Below are 19,481 nucleotides of genomic sequence, written 5' to 3' on the forward strand. Positions count from 1 at the left end.
TTGCTGGCTGCTTGAAGCATTGCCACACCAGTTGGAGCAGCCCATTATCAGCTGGGATGAGGACTTCTCCATCCTGGCAAGCTGGAAAGACAATGTGATCACACGTGAGCTGCAAAACCCCTATTTCTTTCTCTGACATCCCAAAACACCCCAGCTTTCCACACAAAGACCCTGCACCCCACAGACCTATGAGTATTCACCAAGCCTGCTCTGAGCACCTCCTTCTTAAAAGCCCCTGAGAGAATGCAGTGCTAAACACTGCAGGTCTGGCAGATTTCTTCCATTTATGTATAATTTTAAAGAAACAATCTTGTAATACATATGAAAGGTAGAATGGCCATTCCCGATATATCCTACAATAAATCTCCCTGGAGAAATACAAAACCCACCTCCCTAACTCCTGCTAGATGTCCCCACCTTTCACACCAGGGTCTGCTCAAACACTGAGCTTAGGATGAAGCTATCCTAACCCTGTGCCTCCAGCTCTCTACTCCAGTTTGTTATTGTTTCTATTTCTCTTTGCCCGTGAATATTTGTGAACTAGCTTTATAACTGCTCATGTCATCCCAGAAGAAATTTAAGTGGAAACACATGTGATTTTTACCATTTTCCTTTCTGTCACAAGGATCAAAATAGCCACAGGGAAACTGCAAGCAGCGTTATCAAAATCACTTGTCTGCAGTTTGGCAAAGTTCACACGCTGGCAAGTCCTAGAGTTGTCTAATGGCAGAACCTGGAAAACAGTCTTTAGCCCAGCATTTTTGGGAAGAAGCTCCTGAAATCAGAAGAACTACAGACCTTTTAATCTACACTTAAATTCTACCAGAACTGGTAATGCATGTTATTCCCTCAACTATAAAATATAGTTTCACTTTTTTCTGAAATGCTGACCTTGTGTAACTTCACTCAGAATCTCCCCAAATAATAAGATCTAAAAGCCCTTAGAATAACTCATTAATTATGTAACTACATGAAAAGGAAAGAGCCTCCCTTTTGGTTCAGCAGCAACAAAGATACTCCAACATAATGTAAGGACGTCAGTGCTGCTGCGATCTATATAGGATTCCAAATATGCCTGTAACCAAAACCTCTTTAAAGTACAGCCTGGGTTAAATAAACAAGGCTGTACATGACTGCTGCAAGCAGCAGTGCTCAGCTGAGTTCAGTTGCTGCATATCCAAAGGTCTTGCTGGATGAATATTCAAACAATGCATTCAGCCTCATGACCTTGGACTCTGCTAAAGAAAATTCCAGGAGACCTCTGAGGTCTGATTTGCCACGGCCTCCCTGGGAAGGGAATGCAGAGATTAATGACCTGAAAGCATAACACAACAATCTGGAAGAAAATATAAACCATACTGAACAAGAGTTGTGAGAAAGCTAAATACCTGCAAACAGCTATAGAGCATCTTTGACAGATGTCAAAACCACTGTAGGGGCAGGGGAGAAGGGAAGGAAAGAATATAAAATTGTAGTAACAAATGACAGCATATAATATGCCAAAAAAAAAAAAAAGACAAAAATAAATACATAACTCTGTGCACATACTGTGGAAATGTGCTGCTTTAGCCAAACTGAGGACCAAACTACAAGGGAAAATAAGCTGAGAGCTGACCATACTCCCGACTCAGAAGGGCTACGATGCTAAACACATCATTCAAGTATGCCTATTATTTAGAAGAGTGAAATACTAAAAGGAGTACTCTTTCCTTAGCAGTCAAAAGCACAGATTGTGCAAAGCTCTCACTTAAAACAAAGAAAAGCCTTCTTTCGTTTTTCAGTATCAGTCCAAAAACAACAAGAGAAGTTTTTCCCTTCATTTCCAGTTGTTGCATATACTGACAACTGTGACCTCTTGCTGGGTGAGCACAGGAATGACGAGCTCATTGACTTGGATCCTCCTGAGCACACAGGCTGTGGTCTTACGGGATATCTAGACAAAAGCTGTATCTATACTGAACACTTCTTACTTTCCAGCACCCAGATTCATGTTCCTTCTTTATTTCTGGGACATGAAAGAGAGCGATACCCTCCTCAGCCCAGTGCCAATTGTCTCAGAAGTACTTGAGGGACACAGTACACTCTGAGTGTACAGGACACCCACACTCACACAACTAGTCCCCAGGAAGCAGCACATCAGGATTCCATTTCCCACCCATCTTACTTCACAGGTGGCTCAGGTATGAGCACATTTGTGGTTCATTTGCTCTAAGATCACATCTTAAGTTTAGAGTGCTTCTAGCCATGTGCTGGAAGAGACATTTTGGAATAAAAGAAAGCAAAACAGGTACAAGAAGGGGCAATACAAAAATAAGAAAAATAATACAAAAGCTGCATGATTTCTTTGCATCTTTTGCAGTCCATCTTTATAGTGGAAGGAAATTAGCAAAATAACATCCATACTTATTCTTTCCTGAAATATACTGTTGATAGCTGAAGATAAGAAAGACCAGAAATAATGAAGGCCAGGTATGGTTTGCATCCAGGGATTCTGAGCAACAGACGTGTAAAAAGTGACTGACAAGATGAATAACTATGGTCTTTAGTTACTTTATTTCTAAACAGAACTATTTAGACAAGCAGACAAATGGTTATAACCCAGCAACAGTGTATGACATTTTTAGCCTAAAAAAATAAACAACAAGCTTTCAGGATGTGAAAATCTTCTGTACTATGATCTTAAGTTTTCCCCTTGTATTAAAACAACTGATACTAAATTCAAACAGTGCACATCTGCTGATGAAGTTTACAAGAAAGATAAACCACTCAACTGGAGAACAAACTAATTGAGCACCTGTAGGATGCATCAAAGCGATAAACCAGCAAAGTGGTTTGCTCACTCACAAACTATTTTGCTGATACTAAAGAGCATTTTCTTCAGTTTGGCCTAGTTCAAGAACTAGTTCAATTAAAGGCTAAAGAATTGACTGAAGAACTGATTGGAAGAAAGGGTCCTCCCCCTCTTTCCTGCTCAAATCTATAAAAACTTGGCAGAAGAGGCTGCTATGGCTCTAAAATCTGAAAGAAATGCAAATAAAGGACAATCCATTCAGACTACCTCCATATACTGTCCAGGATTTTTGACAAGTCAGTAATTTCCCTAGCTGTAGAGGCAAAGCATGGCTTGATATATACCTCAGTATACCTGAGGTAGGCTGAACACACACTAGTGTGTTTTGCAGTCTGATTCCATGTAAAAGCAGTTCTGTCCACATGCCATATTGCCACTGACACTCAGCACAAGGAACAGCTATCAATCAATACAAATCAATCTTACAACACAAATAACTACGAGAAAGAAACTTTAAAAATGTAACTGAAGACCCAGACAAGAAGCAAATAAGGAGTTATAACTCAGCTAGAGACAGCATAGGACATCTCTAGCACCTGGAAAATTTCCCCCCAGGAAATTGAATAACAAGCTTTGAGAATGCCAGAAGCATCTGAGCAGAAAAAAAAAACAACTGAAAATGTTATTTTTTCTCTTACTGTAATTTATTCAATGAAATCACAGATGCAATTCACACCTTTCTCTTTATTCTACAGGTAAATTTACAGGTTTGGTGATGGTTCCCAGTGACCTCTTTCCTTCTTTTCTCCTCGGTTAAAAGGAATTTTGCTTGTCTGAATAACCACAGCACATGTCTGCAGCTACAGTTATTATTTATTTTAGCAATGTTATGAGGCAAAGTTTGGGTATTTACCTACTCATGATGGGCAAGAAAGCCTTGCAAAAGCTTTTCTCTGGAGTCTGTTCCTCGCTCCTGAAGGCTGTTTGCAACCCAGAGTTATATTATGCTAAAGAAATTAACCCCATTTTAAAGGGTTATGTGTGAATGCATTTTCACAAAAATACCTGAGCCTCAATTCATATGAGCTCTTAAACCCAACAGGGAAACTGAGGACAGGGAATAGGAGACAACACCTCACCTACTGCTATCATTAGCCAGAGAACCATGAAGCATTTTCAGATCATAGAATCACAGAATGGTTTGGGTTGGAAGGACCCTTAAAGATCATCTAGTTCCAACCCCTCTGATACAGGCTGGGATACCTTCCACTAGACTAGGTTGCTCAAAGCCCCATTTTAAATTATCTTAATGGAGCAGACCCCAATAGACCCAAATAATTTGAAGCAGAGTGGAAAGAAGATACTGAAGACACTGAACAGAGACTGAAAATTTTTCAGGTTACAAATAAAAGAGCTCTGGCCTTCTCAAGACCCATGTTTATACAGATTGTAATGAAGTGGGTGGGTGTTTAATAACTTCATTTGCAGCTCACCATTAACAAAGCCAAACAAAACAACAGGAACAAAAAAAAAGGCAACTGCAACAATTGCAATTTCCACACATATACAGAAATGTAACAAAGTAATTGCTATTTTCTGGAGCATTCCCAGAATTCTGACCCAGATGGACCAGCCTAAATTAAAAAAAAAAAAAAATCCTTCTCTTTCATTCTTAGCATTTTGACAGTTGCTAAGTGCAATCCCATTTGAGAGGCCACCAAGAACACAAAATCTGTAATGTAAATATACTTGTAAAATGTAAATATCCAGACCTGAAACTTTTGATGATAAAGTTGCTTGTATAACTTTGACTCTAAACTCAAGTGGGAAGAAGTCATTAATTACAGTCACCCAGATTTTCTCTAGCATGATGTGCTACACATTTTCTTCTATAACTCTGAACGTATTAATGCTGTTGCTGGAACAAGCAGTGCATATGCAATCGCATGCAAAAATGAAAAGCGCCTGTGAAAGTCACATGATAAAACCATTTATATAGTGCTTTCTTCCTAATACACAGAAGAGCCCTAAGGATTTAAGAGATGCAGCCAATCTAAATCTTCAGCTAAATCATCCCCATGGAGTACATCTTCATCAACAGATTCAGGAGCTCTGCTCTTCCTTGTGTCCAACTGGTTCTTGTCCCGACCCAGAAGCAGGACCTGGGTTTGCACCAGACCTGCTCCTCCTGCTTCCCTGCCTCTTCACTCCTACATGAAGGGAAGAGTCATGCACAAGGAAAGCAATATTCAACCTATTCACATGGCTTCTGCATCTTAGCAGATGAGGATCAGCTCCCTAGCACACCCCTGTCCAAAAGTGGCACTTACATTAGGATGCATCATGTGCATGTCTTAGTTTACTGGTCAGTACATGATAAGCTGAAGGTCCTCCTTCTATGCTAGAATGGCACTGGATAAGAAGATCTGAAGCTAATTTACTAAACACAAACTTAAAGAGGACTTTGGAGAAAAACATTATGCTCTACAGCTTCCTCAGATGTGAGGCCAATACTGAATTTTTATTTTTGTCCAGTTTTCACACATACCATTTGGCCTCCCAAAGCCAAATGTGGGAAACATTCTGTCCTTTATTTGAACATACACAAATTATTCATGCACGAAACTATACAGGAACATACATGTGTGCAAGAAATATAATTGTGATGTTATATGGGTGTAGTTCTTTTAAATCTTACCTTTTCACTTGCATATTTGGATCTGATCTCTGCATATAGAGATGAAATTATATTTATATGAAAGCATCAAAATGAGTGATGTATTCATATGTTAATTTGCCACTTGCAAACAGCATAACAGATATTACAGCAATCACACACATTCAGCACTTGTTTCCCATTCACTCCACTGATTAAGTCGTAGAAGTAACACACTTCCTAAATGAATGTTTCTTGCTCCTCTTACATGAACAAGTCTCTCTACGAAGCTCTGTCTAAGCCACAAAGTACTGAGTTACCTAAAGAACAAAGAACAGTGAAGTGAAAGAAGTCTCAAAATTAAATAAGTCTGTGTATGTAGGAAGTCTGGAAAGAGGCAGATCCCATCTTACACAAAAGATTATCAAGAGATTCATGTAGGGACATATGGAAGTAAAACATAGTGGTGATTGATGGGACAGCTTAAACAAATATGCATGCCGAACCAAAAATATCCAAAATGTTTTTTAAAGAAATACAGTAAATATGAAACAGTGTCAAGTGAAAACAAATCAGGTCCTTATCTCACAGCCACAGTTGACATTGTATTACAGCTTCTCAGCAGGTGTTCATGTTAGATTAGGCATGGTAAGCCCTAGTAAATACAGTCCTCCCTACTACGGGAAGGCAAATTAACTGAAAAAACAAACCCCAATCACAGACAGAAATAAACACAGTCAAGTGGAGACCACAGCAGAGTCCTGACTGACAAAATCACACTGTATCTTATTTGACTGAATATTACTTTTATTAAAATAAACACATGTATTAAAAATTGACCATGTGTTGTGATTCCCTGATGAAAAAATATAGTGCTTCAGTCCCAGAATAGGAAACAGGATACCCTCTATTTTTCCAGTATAAAAGACCATATTTCTTTCATGAGCATTACACGACCAACCCTAATCTTAAAGCTGACTTATTTGTGACCTTTTCCCATTAGGAACAGCATGGTGTTTACACATCTGTTGAAACATTTGCGAAGTAATATTTAATTGATTCCAGAAGATGTTAAGACATGTTTTGAATAAGATCACCACCAGTAAAGAAACCATGCCAATTAAAATCAGTAGACTGCTTGATAAACTTTCATGTTCATCAACCATACCAATCTCTTTGTTTAAAAATAAATAACAAATAGCAGAACTTGCTACAAAGGTCTCTGATTTTCTGGCTAGGAAAATTTCTCCTTCAGACTAATGCCTTTCATTTTTGCAAAACAATCACAGCATGGCATTTTGAAGTCTGGCATATTCTAGCAAGATAAAGGCACCATAAATATTAATTAATTCTGCAGGTGACCAGATTCCTACCATGTCTATGAGCAAACTTGGAGCCCAGGATCAGAAATCAACCAAAAGCTGATATACATGCCTTTAAGGAGAGCCAACTGTATTCCTTTAAAATTGAAACCCTTATTTTTTCAAGTAAAGAGATTCAACAATTAAGATTAAATACATATATAGTTAATTCTAAGATTCACCTTGATAATTTCCATTTGAGATAAAAAGATTTTAAAATAAAAGATCTTAAATCTTATATATTAAGTATTGCCAGAAGAGTATAATTTTTTCTTGTCCTATTAATGCCATTGCACGGATTTATGACAAGGGGTCTGAAAACTGCTTTTACATGTCTTAATGCATAAAGCATATTCTCGTTTTCTTAATTTCAAACCCACTATTTTCCTCATTGTCCAGAAATGGTCACTTCCGCTTTTCAGTGAAATAAGCTATTTTAGAAGCAAAGCTCAGCCACCTCCTCCTGATTTTCACATCACACAAAGGACACTTTTACAACTCAGCTGGGGTAAAGGGTGGAGAAGCAGCAAACTGGATCCATCACACTCTGATGAAGAGACTTTCAAGCCAGGTCCCGTAGGTGAGACAGCACACAGAGCATGTGGGCCCTTCAGAGAGCCCATGAACACAGGGCATCCCACAGGTCTAGGGCCATGTGTCCAAGAACATGCCCAACAACAAGTCCAACACATGCTCAGCTGTTTTGCCACTAATACAGCAAAGTAACTTTGTAGTAGCCTTGGTGTGCAGATCTGCCCTTTAAGCTGCACTTGCTACACAGGGAAGATTTCCGTGTATTTGCCTCCAACACTACAAATACAGAGCCATCAGGGCAGGCTTCACTGCATCTGCCTTTGTGCTGTCTTTTTGTGAGATGTTTTTTCACAGAAAGGTAAATCATTAGATTACTCTTGGTAATGGCTAACTACCAGGGCCATTGTGAAATCCGTTGGTGCCCTAACAAGGCTGAAATATTGAACCCTGAATTAGAAGTTGACTGCTCCACTCTCAACCCTCATACAAAGATCTAACTAAGGCACAGAAATACTCGTTTTCCAGGACAAAAAATGACAGCTCCTCTTCTCAAGTGAGAAGGTTACCCACAATTCAAGTCGCATTCCTGAACTTGCATTTACAAGTAAAAGAACTGGCCTCTTAAGTGGAGAATGGTTTTTCAGCTTTTGGCAGCTTTGTTGCACTTTTTAATCTTTTTTTTTATTCCCAGCGCTAAAAAGTGGACACTGCAAAACCAATTTTTACTGAAGGAATTTTCCTTTCCATCACAGCATGTTCTCGCAGAAGTAATCCCTGGTCTGGGGAGGATGATACAGTTCTGGAGGGCACCAGGATCAGAACTGTACCATGCAACCTTGGCTATAATACCCAGCAAATTCCTTGTGAGACATTATTAATCATTATACAAGGTGGAAGCTTGACAGTTTGTCTCCAGAAAGTATTGAATGGAGAACATGAAGACTCCCATCCAAACAAAAGGTAGTGTCATGCTTCAGGATACACTTCTTGTAGGGAGCTGAGGTGCTAAAGAGGACAAAAGCTGTGCCCTGGTTGTACTGGGTCTGGGCAGGAACAGGGCCCAAGGCAATGAAGTAGTCCAGAGTACTGCCTGTGGTTGAAGGTTGGTTTGCATTTCTCATAGAGAAATAATAAAAGAAAGTATTTAGAAAGAAGCTTACAATTACTGCTGCTGACAAAGTAACAGTTCAGAAGTAAAGTGATCATAACAAACAGGCAAGAAACTCAGAAGGTTGCGGTTAGCACACAAGGAGAAGGCTCAGCACAACTGTTACGTAGAAACAATTGCCACTTTCTTCTACCTCATTTTCACCTTTATCAAAGCACAGGCTCGAGAACTGAGTGCTTTCAGACAGAATTACAGAGCTATGTTTCAAGGCAAACATATATAAACATTTGTTAGGTAAGTGTTAATAATTCACAGCAAGATGCCAACTCTCCATTAAGACATTTAACGCGCAAAGAAAACATTGCAAAAGGTCCCTGGAATAAACTGAATAATTTTCAAACAAAAGGAATTACTTAACCTACTGGCATTGTTTGCCAAGACTTTCTTTTTTGCTGCTCTAAAAGAAAAAACAAACAAACAAAACAAAAAAGGTGTTTCTGCCTAGAGCTTAAATTCATGTATTAAAACCATACACGTAACTCCCTCTCTTTCTGACTATGATGACTCTGCTTTGCGAGTGGAAGGGGCAGAATCCCACTCTTGTCCAGCCACTTCAGTAATACACTGCAAGGGCTGGTACCTTCATAATTACCACAACTGTCTCGTAACTAAAGTGCACCGTCTGTCCATGCTCAGCAGATCAATGGGGTAACAACAACACTGCTCATGGGGACTGGGAAAGAAGATCATAACACACCTCTTGGGAAGGAGAGTAAAACTGTCCCAGGCAAGGGGCTGTCAGAGAGCCAGGCAAGGACAGGAGACAAGTGGAGTGGAAAGGTATCACTACAGGAACAACATCTGAACTTGTTTTTATGCTTCCTCTTTGGGTAATCTCACATGTAAAGAGTGTCAAACTCCCTTCACACTACAAGCATGAATGAATACTCTAGTAAGGTATAGCAGCTACTAATGAAACAGATACTGTAAAGATAAAAGTAGACTGAAACTTAAATTAATTTACTTTTCATTTATTAATACTGCTGCTTCCCAGCACCTGGCACCCTCTCCTCAACAGTTTATTAGGTTTTATCAGATTTCTTAGCTTAGTAAGTGTGTTTATAGCTGCACTACTCTGGGATCACAGCAGACTGAGTGCAGCAGCCCTACAACACATCAGCTTCCCAGCTTAGACAGAGATCTTTACACAACGCGGCACTGTGCATCTAGACATACTTTCCAGACAGGGAAAAACCAATGCCTATGGAAAGGAAGGCAGGAAGATAGCAAAGATCAGTACATGCAGTATTCCTCTTGTCGTGGTAGTATCGAAATAGTATCACCTACTTCCAGCCAGGAGCTGAAAGAAATTACCTTTATACCCTTTTCAGTACAAACCCCAGCCTCAAATCCTGTGCAGACTTCTATCTTCTCAATGGCTCTGGCATTCTCTTTCCTTCCCTTTTCAACACAGTGCTGCTTTGCTTATATTCATCCGTCATACTCTGCAAACACTGTTCGACTTTGACAATGTAGCCTTTTCTATGTAGCTTTTGACTGCATCAAACATTAAACATATCCCTCCCTATCTAGTCCCATCCTCACAGTCTCTGTACAATTCCTGGTGCAACTCTGTCTATCTCTTGTTTCTTCTATAAAATTTCTGGAAAGAAAAAAAAATCTCTTGTTTTTACAAAGCATCTTGTGCTATGATGTCCTAACCTAAAAATAGGGTACCAAGACACTATAGGAATGTTAAAAATCATCTCTGCAACTTAAGGTGACCAGTGGTGAAGGGTTGCCTATAGAAATCCTCTGGATTCTGTGTGGGTTTTCCTGCTGTCAGATGCCCATTTCTGTCCCACAACCACCTCCAGTCAAGGAAGAAACAACAGACACTCTTATCATTCAACTTTACTGTGTCATCCCTAATTTGGGCATAATCCCAGTTTAAACCAGTTATCTAACAGCTAAATATAATTTCTCTAGGCTGTGTAGTTTCCAGAAATAACTAATGCTATATCCTCTTCCCCCATCAGGGAAACACCCAGCAGCACTTGCCAAGACCCACCTAACCCCACTGCCCTACTCAGTAGGGACATTTGGCACAGAGACCTAGTCCTCAGCAGAAGCTTCCTATGCTCCTGCATAGATTAGCCATCAAATCCGCAGGTTTATCTGCAGCTCTGATTTTTCAAGCCTTGCCCCTTGCAAGGTGCTTCAATGAGCCACCCCCAGGCAGCTCCTAAGGACCAAGTGATCATCTGCCCACTGCTTCTGTCCCACTCTTCGAGAGGAAGCCAAAAAGCTCTAAGAAGCACCTGAAATGTGAATACACTAAATAAAATACATTTTTACAGAGTGGATGAACCCCATTCCATAGTACCAGGGGAGGAAGAAGGAAAGAGCAAAAGCTTTCTTAGTCACTGCAGCAAAATCTGCAGCTGATCCTTTTTTAGACTGGATAAATTAATTTCTCCCTCAATGGTCTTGAGCACTGCCTCAACTCTTTTAGTTCAAATATTTCCTAAAAAGCTGGGAAGAACAAAAGCAGAACCAGAAACAGTATTTCCAGAGTTATCCTAATACAAAGCATGGAAAAAAATATTCTTCATTTCTTCCAAATTCACTATGTTAGATCCTTTTCTACACATTGATGTTGTGCCAGTTGAGCATAAATCACCAGTTCCTCACTCTGAAGTAAATGCAGAAGCCCTCAAGTTCTCACCAGAGGCAATTTGATCTCCAGAGGCAATTTGATCTCACAACAGCTCACAGGCCTCCTTGTTCTGGAAGCTCCTCAGTAAAAGGAGTTTGGAGGAGTTTGGTAGTGGTACCTAGCATCATCTGAATCTAGCACGGAGGTTCCTGGTGTGGTGGCATAGGCAACTGTGGAGTGGCTGTGCTAGAATGTAAAGCAGTATCCCACTGGCTCACCACACTGAGCACTCAAACACATGTCTGAGGAGCCTCAGCTCTCACCCACCCTGCTTTGCAGTGTCTCATCTCCAGGAAACCACATTTCATAGCTGGGAGATGTTTCCTGACACAACAAAGAAAGAGATGGACCATAAAACCTTGACTTACAACAGAGATGTACATTACTAAGAAACAGTACATTTTACGTGACTTTTCTTTTCCTTGGCATTGCACATTGAAATTTCGTATAAGTAACATGCAGCTTTTTAGTAACTTGGACTCCAGATGTACTTACATTGTTGTGAAATGGCAAAACTAACATTTTTCCACGTGGCAATGCTTCATGGAAGAGAAAGAAATAGACACAAAGAATATTTTTTTCCATGTAAAAAATAACAGAGCAAACATTATGTACAAGTCTAGAGAGAAACAATATATGTATTAAATATATATATATTTTACAGGCAAAAATGTCACAAAAATTAAGTAATTCCACTGCAGTTCATAATACCAGCCACCTCAGAACATCCCTAATTTTCTTTTCCCTTAATGTGCTCCTAAATTCTTCCCCTTCCTCTCATCAACCACTTAAAGGCTGGCTCTCCTGGGCAACTTTCCCTCACAGAAGGTGTGCTAATATAGAGAAGCAATTCACAAATTCCCTCCTCAGGGTTCCATTCCAGCATTCATTAAGGCTTGCAAAGCAAATTAGAGCACTTCACCACTGCACAGAATTATCTGTGCTACAAAAGCAAGTCACAGCAACATAACCACTTATCCCAAGTATATATGGTACTTTGAGTGCATCGACACAACAGCTACACCAGGTCCATCTCCCTCTATGCTCAGTGGTCACCAGATCTCTGCTAGCCATCCCAGTATTTCCCAAACCTTCCCAGATGGGCTTCTCAGTCTCTCTGTAAAGGCTGGGTTATAAAATGACCAAAATTTAAAAAATAACATTTGCCTTGATGGGAGGTCCCATCACACTCCCCACATGCTGCTTGTTCTGTGTCCTCCAACAGCTCAGCAGCTGCTTCTGCTTCACCATCATCCCCAGCCCTCAGGCCTAGAAGGAGACCCCTTCCCTTGTTCCTCTGGCCCTTTACTGCTGGCTCAAAGGAACATGCCAAGCAAACTGCCCTTTGCTTTTCTGCTTTCAGCCTCTTCTAGGTGTGGATTTTTTTTCCAAGAGGAGCCATAAGCAAGCCCGTCTATAGCTGCCCCTGCTATCTATCTGCTACAGGAATCTTCCACACTCTCGTTGGGAACATCCCAACTAATTGTTCCCTTCCAGCTTTGTTTAGATTTGACCCAGATGCTGCCAACCATATTTCTCTCTTCCCCTTGGCTTCCACTCCATCTGCCTGAGTTAGATCCAGCACAAGAGCTCCTGCTTTCCTACAAACGCTTTGGTCCTATTTTAATTACCAGGGCCAGTCACCCTCTGGCACAGCAATATGGTTATTAAATGCCTTTATCTCAACCAAAGAGCATATTTCAAAAAACTGTAAGGAAGCCAAAAATTAATAATTCACTGCAGAAATCTCGTTCTTCTCAACTGTAATTCAAGTGACATCTGAAGCCTGCTATCTTCAGCTCCAAAAAAGCTGAAATCTCATGCTGAACACTAAGTCCAAGTACTGGACTTGGTCCAGAAGAAGGGCCTCCAAGAACTCTAAGCACTTAGGAAAGGTGTTCTGCCATCTGAGACCATAGAAAACTGTGTAGGCACCACAACCTAGGATGGCCATAAAGATGAGCTCATCTCTTCTCCCAGTGTCTCTACTTCCAGGGTGCAACAGCTCTTCAACCCACCAAGCAACGAGTGGTCTCTCTGTTCTCTACCCCCACCATCAGGATTCGGAAGGCATGGTGTAAAAGCTGGCATTTTTGGAGCCCCATTATCCCTACCCACTCCTCCTGCAGTGACACCTTACTGCCTCTGCTGAGGCTGCAGCCTTCAGCAGCCTTCAGAATAGAGGGAGGAATTCCTCCATAGAAAGCAAGCTTCCAGGTTCCAGCCAGTTTGTCAGAGTGATTTCCAAACAGCTAAGCCCTCAAACCCAGTATCTAAACACTAGGGAGCTTTGTTTTCCAAAGACTCCCAGAGTGGAAGCTCTGACTGACAAATACTGCACTGCAACATCACTCCCCAAATGTCCCCTCCACGCAAGCTATTGTGGGGACAGAAGGAGTTACCAAAGTGCAGCAGATCTTCTAATTCTGGCACTTATGCCAGATCCTGTACTCTACAGCAATCAGGATTTCCATTTATCATCTGAGTGTGTAAGCTGGATGCTACCAGATCAAGGAAACAAAGTACATACATTTGGAATTTAATAATGCACTGATACAGCCTCAAAACTTGCTTCTAAAAAGCAAGCAGATAAGCTGTCACAAGCTGAAAACAACAAATGACAGTAGGAGGCAAATACAATATAACAAGTTGTGCTAAAGAACATAGTAATCACCACAAACCAAGCACAAATAAAGTATGAACAATATTTAGAGAGACGAGTTGAAAGTGCTACTGAAATAAGAAACAGCTCAAGAAAACATATGGACAAGACATGAGATCCCTTTACTGCTAAAAAATAGTATTTAGCTGTGTGGAAGGCCTCAGTAGCATAGACCTCTTCCTGTGGGAAGGAAAAAGAAAGGAAGGACGCTCCAATTACTGTAACGGAAAATAAGGATATAAAAGATCTAGAATAAGATTTCAAAAGCTATCTAAATTATCTAGGAGCTAGAGGTTCATCTTCAGAAGTGAGACAGGGGCTTTGGAAAATCTCATCACTAGAGATGATGGTTGGAACAGCAACCTTCCATCTTATCAAGCCACACCATGGGTGGAAGCTTCCCTGAGGGCCACATGGCACAGTAGGCAGAGCCACAAAGTGCAGAGCAGTGCCAGGACAGCATCCCTGGCACAGCACTCCCAGGAGAAAACCAGGACGTCATGCCATGAGCAAGATGAGGCAGGGATGCCTGAGCAGGAGTTAAAGCTCTCCTCTTCAAGCAGCGGTGGCACTTTGGTGGCAATCCTGTTCTCCAGTCCTAATGAGGTTTTAATTCACTACTCATTTCTTACCTTGTTTCGATCTTCTCCCCTTCCTTGTCTGTCTCCTTCTGCCTGAACCATGCAGCTAGAATCCAGTCACCTTCTCTCTCCTTTTACTTTCTTTCCATTCAAGGAAATTGTACTTATCAAGACTGCAAAAGGTTATGACTCCAAGCCATCAAGCCTTTGTTTTACCGTGGGCAAGGTCCTTCTGTCAGCCCAATTTCATGCTTGATGTTGGAGGCTGCAACCGCCTGACAAAACCTCTGCCAGCTAAATGCAGGCTTGCCAAAATCGTTTCTCAATAGCAAGGAGAAGAGACACAGGAGATCAAGTGTTGACCAACATACTCCAGAAGCTCAAAAAAACCCACCACTGCATTGCAAACAACAGCAAATTGCAACCTGTGCTCCTTTTAAATAGGAGCATGGATGCATTTAGTTCAGCGAGCCAATATGGTACCAGCTTTTTCTGGGACATGTGGCCCCATCTGCCTATTCCAGTCTAGTTTAGTTTAGCTTTGACTGATCCCAGTTACATAACTGTATCCTTAAGCTCTTAAGTTGTAAGGTCAGGATCAGGTTAAACTGCTGCTGTGTAAAGTAATATAGGCAAAGCCTCAACTGTCCTACTGCCACATCTACTTTCCTGTGCTTCTGCTGCAATTCTCAGCTCAAAGCTCAGCAGATTTCCTTTCCTTCTCAACTACCTCTTAAACTTTTTTTCTTTCATTTCTCTCCAAGATTATTTTTACTCTTATAATGTACTCAGGAAGATGACAAAAATGAGATTTAGAAAAGCTAAACTTTAAGGAGTGCTTCTTTACCATCATTTTACTACAGTCATTGAAGTGTTTTAGACAGCACATCATAAAGACTGTCATGAGCTCACTGAACTACCATGAAATGGGGCAGGAAAGATGACAGTGTTTTTGCCCAGTGTTCAGTATTTTTAAACCTAAAGTGAAATAACTCATGAAAAGCAGACAGAGCTCAATTTCAGAGCACGTCTCAACAGTGCACTGTCCTGGTAGGTAACTTGTAAGCCCTAGGCTCCCTAATGCTGGAATATGCAGGCAAGCTTAGTTAAATGAGCTGGCAGGAAATCTACCTGGCAAGTAGTTACTGAAGCTTCCATGCCAAATCCCTGCTGAAGTTCTGCTACAGCACTGTCAAGCTGTCTCTGCAAAACACTTGAATTTGAGAAGGGTCTGGTTGTTTGGGTTTTCTTAAATTTTACTGACATCTTTAAAAAAACCCACCCTGGCTTTCTTTGCATTTGTAAGACACCAGTCATGTAGCTGCAGTGTAATGGTAGGGTATGCTGTGCAGAGCAGTAGCACAGCAACAACTTTGGAGAACAATGCAATGAAAGAAATCACTCTTCCTATAAGCCTGCTTCAAATATTGACGCTGGAGAGCATCATACTTTCTGAAGTAACCCAGTAACTTCTGTTCCATCAAAGGTATGTTGTAGCATGAGGGAACATAACAGAGTTTTCATTCTACTGTGGAAAGAAATAATACTCAAATTCACAGAATCACAGGGGGAAAAAGTAGGTCAGAAAGACCTCTGGAGGTTACTTGGTCCAATCTCCTGCTCAAAGCAGGGCCAGCTTCAAAATCTGGTCAGGTTCCTTGGAGCCTTGCCCTGTGAAGGGTTGAAAATTTTCAAGGTCAGAGATTCCAGAGCCTCCCTGGACAACCCATTTCAATATTGAACCAATCCTGCTGTGAGTGGGTTTTTCCTTAGATCTGCTCAGAAATCCTCTTGCTGCAACCTGTGACTGCCATTGTGAAACTCTTGACAGAACCTGGCCAGCTCCATCTTTTCCTTAGTCCCCATGTAGGTAGCAGAAGTGGAATTAAGCACTCTCATCCCCTAACTGTACTGATAGACCTCCACTCCACTTGCTCCAGCATATCAACATCTCCTTTGTCCCAAATGTGGACTCACATGGGTGAAGTCACTTCCCTTGAACTGCTGGTTACCTTTTTGCTCAATACAACCCAGTATTCAGGCATCCTGTTATCCACATTACACACCTTCCACTGCTCTCTAACTTATCTAACCGGTTTTGCTCTGATCCATGTGAGATGGTGTAATTTAGATGTATCTGGGCTAAAAAAAAAACAAACCCAAAAAGCACAGGCAGGAGGCTCTGTTACATAGTTCATTCCAAGAAGGAATCACATTAGCTCTGCCACAGCTGAGGAGCAGTTTATGAAACAGAAAGGTTCCATCTGAACCTTGACAAAGTGTGGAAATGGTATGTGCTCAGACCTCAAGCAGACAAAAGGATCAAGAAGCATTTTGGAGAGTGTGCAAGAGATTCTTCAAATATACATATTTACTAATGCAATCTTACTAGTTATTCTGCTAGAAAGTTGCTTTAAAACCCTCCATACAGGTTGACTGAGAATTACATCACATTCCTTTAGTGAATATAGAATTAAGGCACATTATCCGTGAAAAAAAAAAAAAAACAAACAACTTCTAATTGTGCTTATTGAAGTAATCTGGCCATCTGATTCTTCCAGCTGTCTATGGTTTGGTACCAGCTCTCTGGAGTGGCTTACTTTTTATATCATTTGCAAATACACATAAAGACCTATGAGACATGTCCCCATGTCATGTTGCTACAAGAGCCATAACTCAATGCAGAGGCATAAACACATGCTTGAAAAACAGTAGTGAAGCAACGAACACACCATATTTTGTCAGCAGGAATGTTATGAAATAGCCACAAGAAAACTCAACCATATTGTTCTAATTTAAGATAGAGTAGATAGGGTCTTATTCTGCAGCATGAAAATGTAATCTATCCCAGTCTCTCTTTCCCCACTGCCCCTTTCAAATAACAGTCTGCACTGTCATCTAAATTAAATTAACAGCTAAATATAGCTGACTTCCAACCAGGATGTTATGAGGATTTAGCTTTTCTATATACCCATACACTTCCAAAAGAAATTGTGGTAATGAGATCGAGATCAAAATATTGCCCAGAATCCTCTTAATATTGAGGGCAAGGAAAAGGGAAGAGGGATTTCTTTATAGGATAAGAAGGACAAATATGTGATACATACAAGCAAAACAACATTTGAGAAGTTATAGCAGATGTGTTAATCTGTGTTCTTCGGCTTCAAATTCTCCCATATCACTTAAGTGTCAGCTTGTCCCAGAGCCTGATGGCACTGTATAAAGAAACAATTGCATATCTTCTAAAAACAGAAGATGGTGAGATCTCTTGCACAGTTTGCCCAAAGACTCTATTGTGCCTAAACTCTTATGGGAATACAATTCAGAAAGGTTTATTCAATAAATTAAAAGAAATACCTCCTACGGGAAGCAAAAGACATAACAGAATGAAAAACATTTCCTGTAGGAGGAATATTTTTAGACTTTTAGAGAGAGAAGCAAGTGAAAACTGAATAGAGCACTGCCAACTGGTTTCTCACCACATTACTCTCAGTAGGGTGCAACTCAACTGAAATTACCCTTCAGAGTAAAAAGAAAAAGACAGTACTCAAAAAACATCTCACCATATTACAACAGTGGCTGAAAACAAAGGGATAAAGCAAATAAAACCTGAAAATAGCAATGGAAAATTTGTATTAGTCTTTCTCTTACTAAATCAGTTATAGATGTTCAGTGGAGGTAGTCTCATCACTGAAAATCAAACCCAGGAAGCCAGTCATTTGGAAAAGTGTGACTGAGGCAGTGCAAAAGTAATCCTAACCACACTTAAAAAAAAAAAAAATCTTTCATTTGTTAGCGAAGTCTGTATCATACTTTCTACTTTGCTGAAAGCCATTTTGTCCATTTATGAGACAATCCAGTTATGAGAACAAAAGGACCCATTAACATTTGACTTGGCCAATACAAATAATAGGCTACAGCTACAGTAAAGCAGCTTTTTATTTAGTGCAGATTTCAGGTGATGAAAATAAGAGAAAAACCACGTTATCTTCCTTTTTAATATTTGGCATGGAGGATAACTGAAGATAACCATCCCTAACTATTCTATGACTCAACCCTAATCCAACCCTAACCTATGATTCTATGATTCTATATACATAACAAGGACATAGAAATGGGTAAAAGACAAGCACAACCTGAAAAGGTCTAAATTGAGGAACAGGAAGCCATAAATGAACACGAGGGAAAAGAGAAAAGCAAGATCTACCCAGAGTTCTTCCAGGTTCTCAGCAGCCACAGGTAGAGTTTCCACGTGGGTCCGAGCGCTCATGTGTATCCTCACTAAGTGCAGTGCTCAAAAGCCTCCTTTTGACCTTACACTGTCAAAGAGTCCTTATGGATAAATACTGTAAATCAAAAGGTCTTCCCTTTGAGAGGATACAGAAGAGAGCAAGTAGGAAGATCCAGAAAAAACATCACTGGTTTCACAACTTGGGAGGCTGATGCAAGCAGTTCCCATAGCCAGGATTGTGAGGATGATGACCCAGGGACGAAAGCTTTAGAGTGGGAAACTGATGTTTGTTTTTACAGGCCAGAGACACAGTACCTAACCTACTTAGCTCCAAAAACATGAACATGTGGTACCCAGCATCTGGTTCCAGTATGATAATGTGGCAAGCATCAAGCACTGGAAGCTCATCAAATCCTTTAAAAACACTCTTAACCCTCCCGGGGATTTACTAACTTCTTGCTGACAACCAGAGTGGAACAGACATGTAACTTGAAATAGGCAGTCTATACACATCTAGGAAAAGCTGAAACTCAGCCAGAAAGCCTGTGCATGCTTTTCCATTAATATGCATTATTGCTACAGGAGAAGAATAATTAACATATATATATATAACAAGCACAGCTTAAAATTCTGCACAAAACAATAGATATAAAAGCTTTCAAGAGAGGTGAAGTAAGATGCCTAGTACTGAATGATATCTAAAGGCTTTGCTTCCTACCTGATATGCTGTTTTGACGAGTATTATTCAACAACCAAAAGTAAAGCACACAGTTGAGTACTCTTTCAGATCAAAATCTGACAGCTCAATACCTTGCAAAATTGGACAACAAGTCATAGT

The 19,481-nt window shown here is 40.4% G+C and overlaps 1 protein-coding gene across 1 annotated transcript in view; it reads right to left on the reverse strand.

Annotated features, from left to right (window-relative positions):
* The window catches only part of ARHGAP6 (Rho GTPase activating protein 6), a 322,604-nt gene that overhangs the window by 295,414 nt on the left and 7,709 nt on the right, over positions 1-19,481 (reverse strand). The gene's annotated exons all lie outside the window — the stretch shown is intronic.

The sequence above is a fragment of the Melopsittacus undulatus genome, chromosome 2 (genome assembly GCF_012275295.1).
Source record: "Melopsittacus undulatus isolate bMelUnd1 chromosome 2, bMelUnd1.mat.Z, whole genome shotgun sequence".
Lineage (NCBI taxonomy): Eukaryota > Metazoa > Chordata > Aves > Psittaciformes > Psittaculidae > Melopsittacus > Melopsittacus undulatus.